This window comes from Balaenoptera physalus (assembly GCF_965194825.1).
Source record: "Balaenoptera physalus genome assembly, chromosome: 2".
NCBI lineage: Eukaryota > Metazoa > Chordata > Mammalia > Artiodactyla > Balaenopteridae > Balaenoptera > Balaenoptera physalus.
The window spans coordinates 35680483-35694591 of NC_138883.1; the positions used below are offsets into that span (position 1 = coordinate 35680483).

The 14109-nt window shown below is 41.9% G+C and overlaps 1 long non-coding RNA gene across 1 annotated transcript in view; it reads left to right on the forward strand.

Moving 5' to 3' along the window:
* Window positions 1-14109, forward strand: part of LOC309655992 — a 318822-nt gene that overhangs the window by 295225 nt on the left and 9488 nt on the right. The gene's annotated exons all lie outside the window — the stretch shown is intronic.

The following is a 14109-nucleotide window of genomic DNA, read 5'->3' on the forward strand; positions in this document are numbered from 1 at the left end:
GCTGTGTGACCCTGGCAAGTTACATAGCTTCTCTGTGACTCAGTTTCATTGTTCCCATTGAAAATGGGAAAAATCATAGTATCTGCAAAATAATATTATTCGGATTAATTATGTTAATGTTTGTAAAGATTTAGAATGGTGCCTAAACACTGCTTAGAGCAGTGCCTGACATAATATGCACTATATGAGTTGAATAAATGCATTCCAGTGATACTGAACATCCTTTTATATATTTATTAACCATTTGCATTTCTTCTGCTAAATATGAATGCCCAAGTGTTTAATGCCTACTGTAAAAAAGTGGATGGATTTTTTTTTTTCACTTTTGAAATCACATCACTCCCAAGGAAAAGCACAGTAATCCCCAACCCCACTACTCCACTGGTTGGAAATGTCAGACGTGGAGAAGAATTTTGCTGAAATGTTTGAATGAGAAGAAAAATAGAAAGGTTTAAAAAAACAGACAAAGAATTTTCCAAATAAAATAACATTCCAGGATTAATTCCTACTAATACAGATGGGACCTCAGTTTACTTGGATAGAGATGTAAATCCATTAGGGGGAGAGAGAGAGAGAGAGAGAGAGAGAGAGAGAGAGAGAGAGAGAGAGAGAAAGAAAGGCAGCTGGATAATTACCAAGGGTATAATTTTACAAATGAGAAATTATCATTTGATATCTTCGATTTCAGAATAGCTCATCCTTTCTTGTTGAGATCACTAACCACATACCTCTCTTCTCAATTGGTTATTTTTCACTTGGATTTGTCCTCTACAGGGAATCTTGTATTATTTATCAGTCATATAAATCTAAAAACACCCAGCGTCAGGCTTGCTTAGATGCCAGAGACAACTATTTCTTGTGTTTTTCCTCTCAGCTTCTATCAGCAACATGCTTTTTTTATGTTTTCTCTACATCTTCAGAGCAACAGAAGGATGCTCTTTCATCAGGGGTTGGTTTTAGTCTGTTTCAGTTAAATTCAAATTTGAGCAGTTTTATTCCATTTCAGATTTATGAGGGGGGTGGGTGAAGGGAGGGAGGAAAGGGGATGGGAAGAAGCAGTAAGAAGGGGAGTGGGAAGGGGAGATTTTTCTGAACCACGTTCCTTGGCAGTTATGCAGTCTTCTTAGGCAATATCAAACTGACTTTTATTGAACCTTAGAAATAATGGCAGGCAATGAGAATGTTGATGGAAATGCATTCCCTTCATAATCTCAACTTCAAACGTTTTGATATCCTACCACCATCTACTATCTGTCAGGCTCATTCCCTCCAGTAGCTGGACTCCAACAGCTCTTCTGCCTCACCTCCAATCCTTCGACTCTATCCCCTTTGCACTGATCATTATCTCCCCTCAAGTCTTTACTGCCACCCCCTCCAAATTCCCTTGCCCCCTTATTTCTCCATTGCTCTACTCTGAATTAATTACCACAGCCTCACGTGGATCGTGTAGCCAACCAATCTTGCAGCATTTCCCTAGTCAATTCCCTCCATCCCTGCTAGAATATCATCTCATACCTTCTCTCCTCCAGCCTCCAACGTCCCTCCCTACTCCTCGTTCTCAGCTCATGACCTAATTTCTTATTTCACTGAGAGGATACAAGCACTCAGAAGAGAAATTCCACATGTTCTCACCACCCAAACTCATAACCTAGCTGCATCTGTACCCACAAACTTGCTCTTGCTGTTGCTGCAGTGGGTGAGCTATTCCTGCACCTATATAGGGCAGTCCTTCCACTTGCGGGCTAGATCCTGCACATCCCCCAACTTTGCTTACTCAAGGGCAACATTTCTGCAATTTTACACTCTCTCCTGCATGATCCTCCTCCTTACTCGATCATCGCCATGCATGCTGCAATAACTCACCTTTTAAAAAATTTCCGTATTGGTGTTAACTATAAGCTAGATAAACAAATCTATGTACAGTCATTTTAATAAGGGAAAATATTATGTGAAAAAGTACAAAACATGAAGCTGGCTCCTCTCCCTGGGTGAAGTGTAAAACATTTTTTCAAAGCTCAAAATTAGTGACACAATAAGTAGACAATCTATAAAATATGCTAAAGCAAACCTTAATTGTTATATTTAAAGCTGGGTAGACTACAATATTAAGCAGAAACAGGCATTATTACCAGGTTTCTGTGGAAGAATTAAATAACATCAACAATGATGGGCCATCAACTTCTAGTAAACTTAGGAAATCATATAACTTCGATACAGATAATGTTAGAATAAGTTTAGAAGTGGTATAGCTTAGACTCTCCCACTCCCAAGAAAGTACCAGAAAGATAATATGCACATTCTTTTTTTTTTTTTAAAGGTAATTATTAATATTTTTTTAAACTTTGGGTTTATTTATTTATTTATGGCTGTGTTGGGTCTTCGTTTCTGTGCGAGGGCTTTCTCCAGCTGTGGCAAGTGGGGGCCACTCTTCATCGCGGTGTGCGGGCCTCTCATTATCGTGGCCTCTCTCGTTGCGCAGCACAGGCTCCAGACGCGCAGGCTCAGCAATTGTGGCTCATGGGCCTAGCTGCTCCGTGGCATGTGGGATCCTCCCAGACCAGGGCTTGAACCCATGTCCCCTGCATTGGCAGGCAGATTCTCAACCACTGCGCCACCAGGGAAGCCCAATATGCACATTCTTAAATGTGAAGAAATGTGAACACATTTGTTTCTCTAAATTCTTTAATTGTATTGCTCAGCACTGATGAGATTCATCACCTGTGAGGATACAGAGGGAAGGTGTAGGGTGCCAGATTGCTCTGCCAGCCAAGTCACTGGACTCATTGGTGCCTCTCATGTATGGTCCCATGAGTCATGGAGACACCTGGCTGCCTTGTAAATGGCTGCCAGCCCCACAGCTGACTGTCTCCTATTGGACCTCGAATCTCCCCCAGCTGCACCCTTCATCTGGGTCACATCCTCTGTTCCAGCACCTGAATACTGCAAGGACATGCCTGAGGCCTTGCGTTGCCTCTTCAAAGCCCTAAGCATCTGAGCAGGAGAAATATATGTATTTTCAGTTCCATAATGCCTGTTTCTATCCAGAAACAAGATCTCTGATTGCTGAAAAGATGACAAACCATTGTTTCAGATCTCTCTGATTTTCCAGCAGTCAGAGGTAGTAGCACCCTAGATACTCAGACACACAGCGTCCACCCAAACCTGAAACTCCCAGGGCTAGGGATTTATATGCAGAAGCACTTCCCACCCCAGAGACAGTGGTACTTTCTGGGGATTAAGTTAAACTTGCTGTTACACTGTGCACATTTTAGACACTCCTGGTCTGGGACCCACTGTGGTTCTTCCACTCCAACCTGGCTGCCAAAGCTCTGAGTTTGTGTACAGGAGAGTACCAGCTTCTCTGTGTCAAGTGCATGGCCACTCTGGGGTCAGGATGCCAATTCAGTCCCCTGTCCTGGCTGCTGGCCACTATTTCATCTTATAAAAACACTTCCTTTGACCACAGATCACACTCCAGCTACTGCCCACTTATATATTCCCCATTATAGTAAAACTCAAAAAGTATTGCCTACGTTCTTGTTCTCTTTTCCCATTTTTTTCTTCAATCCACTCCAGTCAGGCTTTCCTCCCCCTGTACTATTAGTTGCAACTGACACAGTTGATCACTCCTTCCTTCTTAGAACTCTTTCTTTACTGGGTTTCCTTCTAGACTCTTCGCTGGCTCCCCCTCCCCTTTCTCATCTGTTTACATTGCAATGCCTCAGGGCTCACTCCTTGGGCCGATTCTCTTTCCTCTGTCCACATTAACTTCCTATGTGATCTCAGCCAACCTTACCCACAGGGCTGACATAAAATACAGGATTCCCAGTTAAATTTGAATTTCAGATAGACCACCAATAATTTTTTAGTCCTGTGCTTTTATTTTCTAAATCTGGCAACCTTGCCCATCCAGTCTTTTCCCTGATGGCTCCTAAATTTCTATCTCCAGCCTAAATCGATCTCCTGAATATTTTACAGATGGGAAAAAAACCTTGCATATTTTATAGCCTCAGCATCTCCACTTGGATTTCTAACAGAAGCTCAGACTTGCCATGTCCAAAACAAATGTTGATTCTCTTTCCTCTCACCGCTTCTATTCCTCCTGTAGGCTTCCCCCCTCTTGAGCAATGGCATCACCATTCTCCCAGTTGACCCCTCTTTCTCACCTGCTGCACACCTAGTCCATTAGCACCCCCCAGAGATGGAATCTTCACAATAAAATCAGAATTCTCACTTCCACCACCTCCACTGCTACCGTGCTAATCTCAGCCATCATCATCTCTCATTTGGGCTGTTGCAGCAGCCTCCAAATTGTTCTCTCTGCTTCTACCTGTGCTCCTCTCTCCCCCACTCCCTGCATATATTCCACAGAGGAATCTTTTAAAAATATAAATCAGACCATGTCACTCCTCTGCACTAAAACCTATAAATCTTCTCTTATCACTCTGAATAGAATGCAAAATCCCTACCATGAGTTTCAAGACTGCACACCCCCTGTCCCTCTGCCATCTCCCTGACCTCATGGGTCATCCCTGTCCCCTTGCTCTCACTGCTCCAGGCACAGTGACCTCTTGACTCTTCCTAGAACATGCCAAACACCCTCTAGCTTCCAGGATTTCATACTGTTCCTTCTCTTTGGGATATGCTGTCCCCACATATTTGAGTGACTTGCTGCCTTGCTCTCTTTAAGCCTCAGCTGCAGTCTTGCCTAATGAGAAAGGCATAATAACCACCCTGCATAACACCCCCTCCCTCCATCACACTCTGCTCCCTAAGCCTGCTTGATTTTTCTTCCTAGTACTTAGCACCTCCCCCCCCATGTTTATTTCTTGTCTATTTCCACCAGCTCCCACAACTAGAATGTGAACTTGATGAGAGCAGGGCCTTGGTTTTGTCACTGCTGGATATCTGGGGCCAAGAATAGTGCCTGTGGTCATAATTGCCATCAATATTTGTTGAACAAATGACTGAGCCACTTCATAAATGGAAGAGAAGAGATTTATTATGGAGGTTGTGATTAAAGAAATTACTATCTTTCCTTTTGTTCTGTATCTTAATTCAGTTTATAACCTAGCAATCTCTCTTTTTGTTGGCCTACATTTTCAGTTCTGTAAAATGTTTGTGTGGGGATAGCTGTTCTCCTCCCCTAATAATCAGTAAAAAAACCTTCCATTATTTACAAAAATTCAAGAAGAAGGGAGGAATGCATCTTTCACTAAACTAATTTAGAGGATCAAGGAGGGGGAAACATCAAACCAAAGGTAAGTAAAAAAGTTAGTTGAGTATTTGCCCTTGTAGCCTTTTCAGAAAGTATACATGCCCCTTGGAATGATACATTGTCTTAGAATACAAGCATCACTTAGAGTTTACAAAGAGCTTCTGTTTCAAATCATCATCTCCATTTCACAAGTGGGAAACTGAATCTCAGAGAGGTTACAAGGTAAAGTATAGGTGGAACTACTCCTGGAACCTGGTTATCAGCTTCTGCTCAGCCCAATCAGACAAGAGGTAAGGCTTGGAAACTTATTAGAATCACCTGAGTTGACTGTGAATCAGGAAAAATGTCTTTCCTATAAAAATTATGGACAGAGCATGCAAAAGTGACACTATCTGAAATAAAATTGAGAATTTTCATAAAAAGATTGAAAGAACAAATTCAAAGATACTTTTATTTTGGCTGCCATTTTTCTTATCTGCATCTGTTAGATTAGAGTTTTATACATTTTTTCCATATTTTCTGTTCAAGAGTGAACTGTTTTATGGATTTCTCAATCTTTGGTGGCTTTTGAGACTTTGGAAGCCTGAGATCCAGAATATGTTTGTCTTAGTCTGTTTGGGCTGCTATAACAAAAATAGACTAAGTGGTTTAAAAACAGCAGACATTTATTTCTGACACTTCTGGAAGCTGGGAAGTCCAAGATCAAGGCACCAATAGATCTGATGTCTGGTGAGGGGCTGGCTTCTTGGTGCTATGTCCTCACATGGCAGAAGGGGCAGAGACACTCTCTGGGGCCTCTTTTATAAGGGCAACAATCCCATTCGTGAGGGCTCCACACTCATGGCTTAATCATCTCCCAAAGGTCCCACCTACAAACACCTTTACATTGGTGATTAGATTTCAACATATGAATTTTGGGGGATACAGACATTCAGTCTATAGCAATGCTTACATTATTTTTTAAAGACATAATTGCCATAAAGTCACAAAATTAAAAAAAAATTATAATGAAGTACCTTGTGGATCCTGGAGGATCCTAAGATCTTATTTTCAAAAATACTTATTTACTATTTCCTTCTCATGGTAGAACATAATACATTCTTTATTATAGGATAGGTTGCTTTACAGCCTGTTATTCAATTTTTTATAAGTGGAAAATGACCAGCACTTTGCATGTTGGTATCTGCTCTCCAATCTTTGCTGTTAGAAAAAAAAATTCATTCCAAAGTCAACTTTCAAACTGGACCTGCCATGTTTACCATTCCTGGTCACTATCTTCCTCTGGCTCCTTCTCAGGAAACAGCACAAGTAGCAAATGTGATATGCGCACCCTCAGAAACTGGCTGGCCAGAAATGTAAGTTGAAATGAGAATCCAGCTCGTCCCAGCTCATTTCTCCACTGGCCTCTGATTCTCCTTCCTCCTACATGATTTTAAATTTCTACCTGCAGGAAATGTTGGGAGAAGTGGGCCTATTTAGGGCTTTTCAGAGAGGGTAAAAAGCCTTAATAGGGATAGTTGAGATCCAGCCTCTAAGTAAGCAACAGGGGTTTGGCTAGAGAAGAATTGAATGGATGTTTCTGCCAAGGAGAAGGAGAGGGGCAGAATGTTTATGCAGATCATATGATGAATGATGCTGAAAGGAAAGTGCTTCTTGGCAATGACCTGTTGCAGTTCTAAGGTATTTACCCTCTGGAGTATTCAGACCGGAGACAGACAAGAAACCTTGCTTTAGTTCTCTTACTAATATTAGCAATCTTATTCCTTCATTGCCCAACAAAATTTTACTTGAATCTGTACCCATTCTAGAGACACTTGTGAGTAGTGGTGGCCAGAGGGATAGGTTAGGAGGTATATGAGTGACAGCTGGATGAATAGAGTCCAGGGGGTGCTTGCACCAGAGAGCTTGGTGGCTGTGGTCCCATCTGTAGTGTGTAAGGAGGGCCAGGGAGTGTCAGGGGCCAAAAGTTGTTCAGAGAGCTGCCTGCCTGTCCAGAGAGAAGCAGCGTATTTTTCAGAAATAGGACATCGGCAAGGTTGTTCAACATTTGCCCTTAATGATGAAAAATATCTTGGACTTGTAGAATGCTTACTATATTCTAGGTTCTACTCCACACACTTTACATGTATTCACTCATTCAATCCTTATGACAGCTTATGGGTGAAGCAATTTTCTCATTCCTAATTTACAGAGGAGGAAGCTGAGACACAGAGAGGTTCAGTAACTTGCCCAAGGTCAAGTAGCGAGAAACTGGCAAAGCTGAGATTTGGACCCAGGCAGTCTGACTCCAGAGTCTGTGGCCCTTTCACCACATGACACAGCCTTACTATCCATGTCTCAGCAGTGGCTGGATGATCAGACAGTTATCCAGTTATTCAGAGTCAATGACCTGAGATAGATAATTAGGATTGGGGGTAGAGTGGGGGTGGTGTGTAGGTGGGGAAGCAGCAGCATAAGTTAAGAAAATAAATACTTGGAGGCAATGATGGGAATGGGTATTGTACCAGAAAAGAGGGCATTTGAATGGGATGGTGGTGCTTTTTTGCATGATGTTTATAGGCTATCTGTACAGATATTCATGGGAGTAGCACAAAGAAAGAAACCGGAGTTAGCTATTTGCAGCTTATTGTCTAATTTTCTTTAGGCCCAAAGTACACAGTTAGTGCTTGTTTTCATGGTTGCTGCAGAATTTCAGATAGGAAAGCTTTAATGGGTTACAATCTGAGTTCAAAATGTTCACATTTTGTACCTGGCTAAAATCACTGCAAGTTATTGGATGTTCTGATTCTGACAAAGAGCTAGCTGTTTTCAGTGTCCTTTGCTTCCCCCAAAAAACAAGTTAGTCCCAGGTCATTTCCAGCTACATTTTATGACATTCTGAGTCTTTCTGCCATTTGGGAAGTTCCAAGATCAAAGACTAGATAAATGATTGAGATCCTGTCACTCCAGCAAAATATCTATGTTATATGGTCAACTTATCTGCAATCAGAAGCTTAGACTTCCAGACCAGGCCACCAGCCCTGTTGTACCACCAGAACTTTTCAAAACCAGTTTAAGATTAGTCAAGGCTGATTGTCTACGTCATTGAGACTAAGGACCAGAAATGACACTTGGTACTTCTCTGTGGAATTGACAACTGTCTCCTCCTCTTTATCCCCCTCCTCCTCATCATTCCCTTCACCATCATCAACACCAACAAACATTTGTATTGTGCTTTACAGTTGACAAATCATGGCATGTGATGCTGAGTTTGCTTTTCTTTTTCTTTACTGTTTCTGCTTTCCATTAAAAGCTAACACTAAATCATTGACCGTCGAAATTGTTCCTTTGTCTTTTAAAATTGTGACAGGGACATACACAGTTACCAACTCTTACTTATCTAAACTAATTAAACAATGGTTAAAATATGTCAACAATAATTAGGTCAGTTGATTTGGACAATTAAGATACAAATATGGCTTTTGAATAGTAAAACAAATAAAACCAGGCTTTGTAAGACTGATGGAAGGATTATTCCAAGTATGTAGGCTTTTTATATTAATGTTATTTCATAACAGAAATTCATCTTAGAAGTGCCTAGAGCTGATTGTAATAGTGAATAAAGACAAAGATACTAGGAATTGAGTAATAAACTGCTATGGATTTGGCCTGAAAATTTTTCTAAAAGAAACAACCTAAATGATTAACAACTGGGTCTGGGAGTATGACAGTTATCTACCTTATTTTTAGTTCTTGTTTCAAAGATATGTACTCAAATATTGTTTCTTGATTTGAGATTCTGCTCAAAACTTGGCCTCTATGTGACTCTTTTGCAAACTGGCATTCTCTGACCTGACCTCTAAAAGAAGGTTACTGCTCAGGGCCAGCTGATAGGAATGCTTATAAAGAACAGCCAAAAGTACAGTGCTATGTAAATGCTAAACACCAACGATAATGATACAGAATGGGAGGAAATGTTTGCTGTTTCCTTTGCCGAACTAGGCTGTGTACAGTTTGACCTCCAGGAAAGTCACTTTGTTTGTGGGTGTGTGAGCAAGTGAGCAAGACATTTGAACTATCAGAGAATATAGATGTAATCATTTTCAGGTTGCATTTTAACTTTTATATCAACAACTTTAAGAGTTTTTAGATATCAAGTCAGTAACATATTTAAATTTGTCAAATGAAGGCATTTTTGTGCACCAACTTTCTTTAAGAAAGGAATTTATTTATTGGCTGCATCGGGTCATAGTTGCGGCACACGGGAACTTTGTTGAGGCATGCGGGATCTTTTTGTTTCGGCCGTGGTCTGCGCAGGTTTCTCTCTAATTGTGGCGCATGGAGTTTTCTCCCTCTAGTTGTGGTGCGTGGGGCTCCAGGGCGCGTGGGGTCTCTTGTTGAGGTGCGAAGGCTCAATAGTTGTGGTGTGTGGGCTTAATTGCCCCGTGGCATGTCGGATCTTAGTTCCCTGACCAGGGATCGAACCCAGGTTCCCTGCATTAGAAGGCGGATTCTTTACCACTGGACCACCAGAGAAGTTCCTCTGCACCAGCTTTTTTCTCCTTTATCTGAGCTTGGACATATACACAGATGGGAGCACAGAGTTTTTCTCATTGTTAACCAACTTTAAAGGCAACTTCAGTTAAATAGGCTGTAGCTGAGTGCTCCCAGACCCGTCAGCCTCTCTCTGCGTGGGCGCAGGCAAGAGTAATTCACTCTCAGTGGGAAACAGAAAGGACATGTACTATTTTCCTAAGAAACATAAGTAAAAGCTGTGTGTCTGACAGGCAGTGACATCCTCCACCCCACTCCCAGTGGCTGCTCTGTAGCAAGTCTGCTGAGAGCATTTCCCACAGTTGTCACTGAAGTGTGGGGATTTATTTCCCGGAAGGACTACTCCCTGGAACAGTCTTCCTGTTGAGACTGCCCTCCCAGTAAGACCTCATCCTAATTTTGCATTTAGCTGTTACTTCCTGGAAGAGGGTCAGAGACCATAAGGAAGAGAAGTCTACTTGTAGCCATACCCCAAATATTGTAGGAAATGTGATTCCAGTTTCCTCTTGAAAAGACCTCATTTGAGAGAACTCAGTTCTCACTTGAAAACTTAATTGGACTGGATGATTTTTGTTCCCTTCAAATTCTGCAACATTTGGTTTTCTTCTATGAAAACTACAGGAAGCTATACTGTGGAGAAGCATCCCATTTCTCAAATGCTTTTAATGTTAAGACAAGATTTGTCTGGCAAATACGTCACAGTGTTTGGAAATGTCCAAAACTGACTCCTATTTTTCTGTCCTTATTGGAAGATACATCTGGGCTCATAACCTTTAATCCATAACCTTGAATCATCAACTGTTGTCTCACCAAGATCTTTTAGGGAGAAACATTTCATCCACTGTTGTTTTTCACTTGGTCTTGGGCTTAGAGATCATGTGGAGAAAGTCATGAACTTTAATTGCAGTATCGAGTCTATTATGAATCTGTACCCAACCCAATCCTTCATAGCATGCATTCTGCTTCTCAAGATAATGTGGTGGGGGGAAATCCCCTGGTGGTCCAGCTGTTAAGACTCCACCCTCCGAAGGCAGGGGGCCCGGGGTTCGATCCCTGGTCAGGGAACTAGATGCCGCATGCTGCAACTAAGAGCCTGCATGCTGCGACTAAAAGATCCCGCATGCCGCGATGAAAATCCCATGTGCCGCAACTAAGACCCGGCACAGCTGAATAAAAGAATAAATAAATATTAAAAAAAAAAAAAGAAAATGTGGTGGGATGTTTGTCTGCCAGTCATGGCTTTGTCCTTCGTCACAGATACATGTAGCCTCTGGCATTTCCTTTCTGCCTATCTGTCTACCATCTGTGACCATGGCAAACCCCCTCAGTTTTCATCTAGCATTCAAAAGTAGCTAAAACAAAGTGCAACTTCTCTTCTTCCAATTCTTGGAGTACCTTCTAGAGACAAGGGGCTGTTTTGGATGCAGAGCTCACCACTCTCCTTCAGCTTGGTGGAGAAAGCAAGAGAACATGTGTAAATACTATGTACATACTTGCTCCTGAGGGCCTTTGTTTCCTTTCTCTCATTTATATCTCAGTGGGAATGTGAGCCCACAGAATAGAGATCGGATCTAACTGTACACTGTGTGATATCATTGCTGGCATCAGTGTGTTACCTTTCACAAATAGTAAGAAGTATAAACCTATTTTTGGTGCTAGCGAGAGCCTTCCTAGGAAAGGAAAGAAGGAGGTAGAGATTTTCTTAAGAATTTCAAAAGGCCATAAATCTCTCAGAGACCTTGATTTTCCTGGTATTTATCTTTTTCTCCCCTCCGCATTTTGAGTATCATTGATTTACACCAATAAGCAGGAGTGAAGACTGTCTCCACCTGTGCAGATCCTCCTGGGTCTGGAGCGAGGACATGGTTTCTAATACAGACTGCGTGGAATTCCAGCTTTGATGAATAGTTCTTTGATGAGTCCTTTGATCTTGCTCAATTTTTAGGGATCTGTTTCCAGACACCTGACAATAAGCACACTCAGCAGAAACAGCCTTCAGACTTCATTTCCCTCCCACCCAGGGAAGCCATCCACCATGCCCTTTCATCTCTTCCACCAAAGCCACATTGTATCTCTGACTTGAGCTTGCTGAATTGATATTAGAGCTCTAAACTTCCTCACTCGTTGCCTTTTTACTCAAATGCAGCAGCTGTTGCTGGACTTTTGATGAAATTGATGAAAAGAGACTCAAATTCAATAACTCCTTAGAGGGCTGTGGTGCCTGGGGAGGTGTAAAAGGGGAGGAGTAGGCAAGGTTTCGAACAAAGCCTGGCTCTTATTTCCACCCACTTCTGCATTTTTCCTAGGCTAACAAATCCCAATGCTGAGCACAACTGAAACACAGAGGGTGATGTGCACAACTAGGACACGGGACTGCAAGGCTGTGATGGTGTGACTAGGATTAATAGCAGGAAAAGAGAAGCAACTAACTCCGGGTGGTCAGGAAATACATGCTTATCCCAAGGTTCAGAAATCGAGTATATGTACATGAAGAGCCTTTCTGGGTTAAATTAAAAAGGAAAAGGAGCAGACTTAAGTATATTAGCATATAGTTATAAACCTCTTACTCAAAATGGTCTTTTTTAAACATCTTACTCATGCTGCTAAGTCATAGGACTTCATGCTGATGGGAGAGTTTAATTAAAAGGATATTTCCTGGAAAAAGAACATACCAGGTCATTGTCAAATAGGTTTTTAAAACAATACATTGGGGAAATTTTTGATGTTGGTGTTAGAAGAAAGGTAATATTTTAGCAACCCAGAGCATTGGATGACTATCTAAATGATACAGAGAATTCATCCAAAGGTATGATGAGAAAGGAGAGATCAGTGGAAAGGGTTGGTCAGGGAAGGCTTTGTGTGAGAGGTAATGATAATAGCCATCAGGTGCTACGGTGGGCATTTCTTTCTTTATAAACTATTTCATGGACTTCTTGAAAGAGAGGATTTTACAGATTGTGAAACAGAGCCTCAGCGAGGTAATATGTCTAAAGCTTTCCAGTTCATCAGTGGTAGAGCTAGGGCTTGAACTGGGGCAATTGGATCCTTTCCTCTATGCCACACTGTCTTCACTTGGGCTGGACATGATTTAGTTACAAGGTAGAGCAGCTTAGGATGAGGGTTAGGCCTTGAGGAGCAGAGTGGCCAAGGAGAGAGAAAGATGAGTGAACACAGTTCCTTGTCTTGCCCTTCACCCTGCAGTGATGGAGAACCAAGGGGAGAACAGCCTGACGATGAGTGTCCAGACTAGATTCATCAACGCAAGTCCTCTGACACCAAATAAAATGCTCTTTCCACTACGTTTTAGCAATAAAATATTTTATTCCATAGTTGGAATAAAAGATAATGTCTTAAAGTGCAAAAGCATAACATGTTGTAAATGAGTTTGCAAATATAAAAAAACATGGGAGACAAGAGTTTGAAAGTCAGGGACACTTATCTAAGTTCTTGAAGAATGATAGGGAGAAACTGAAGACAATAGCATCTATTCCCTGGTTTTACCCCAGCGTGGTGGTGGTGGTGGTGGTGGTGGTGGTGTGTGTGTCTGTGTCTGTTAGTGTGTATTGGGGCACAACTGGGGGCTCCCAGAGATAATTCCTGCCCTGTTTGACTCAAGTCTACCTGCTCTACAGGGGCAGAACTAATTGTTTCAGCTTCCTCTATCTTGTCATTGGCAAGATTTAGTATTATTTTCTGTTACCCAACTCCTAAACAGCTTACATCTCTCTCTCTCTCGGCTAACCCAGGTTCTATATGGACCCAACTGTAGCAAGACATATTTAAGATGATTCTGGCTGGGGTGAAATTTTGTCACACTGTCCAGGCATTTTGTCCAGCAGTTCTGCTCTGAATATCTGATTCCTGAGTTCCTCCTATTCCCCAGCACTTACTTGCATGCGTGGATTTTCTTTCAGCTTGACATAGCCTCTGGTTCCCAGGAACTTTCCAGGTATAGTTCCTGGAAAGGCACACAATCTGCCCTCTTTGTTCTGTTGTAGAACTGCTGGTCTGGGACCCTGCAGTGGACGTCCACTGTTTCTGCCTGCCCTTCCTTCCCTCCTGGTGGTAAAACTACCCTTCCCACACTGCAAGCAGCTCTTGATGAGACTTCCGCCTGAAGCATGTCCTTCCTTAGTGTGTGCACGTGTGCTTGTCAGAATCTGATGATTCTGCAGATGTTTGGATGAAAATAATTATGACAGGGAAAGGTGTTTCACTTTTGCAAGTACAAGAAATGTGAGAAATGCTGGAATTCTGTCATGGTCCAGAGAAGACAGAATGGAGTGAAGCCATCTATGCCTATAGCAACAGAAAGAGATGATATCTTGGGAGCAATGGGAAAGATGCCCTAAGGAATG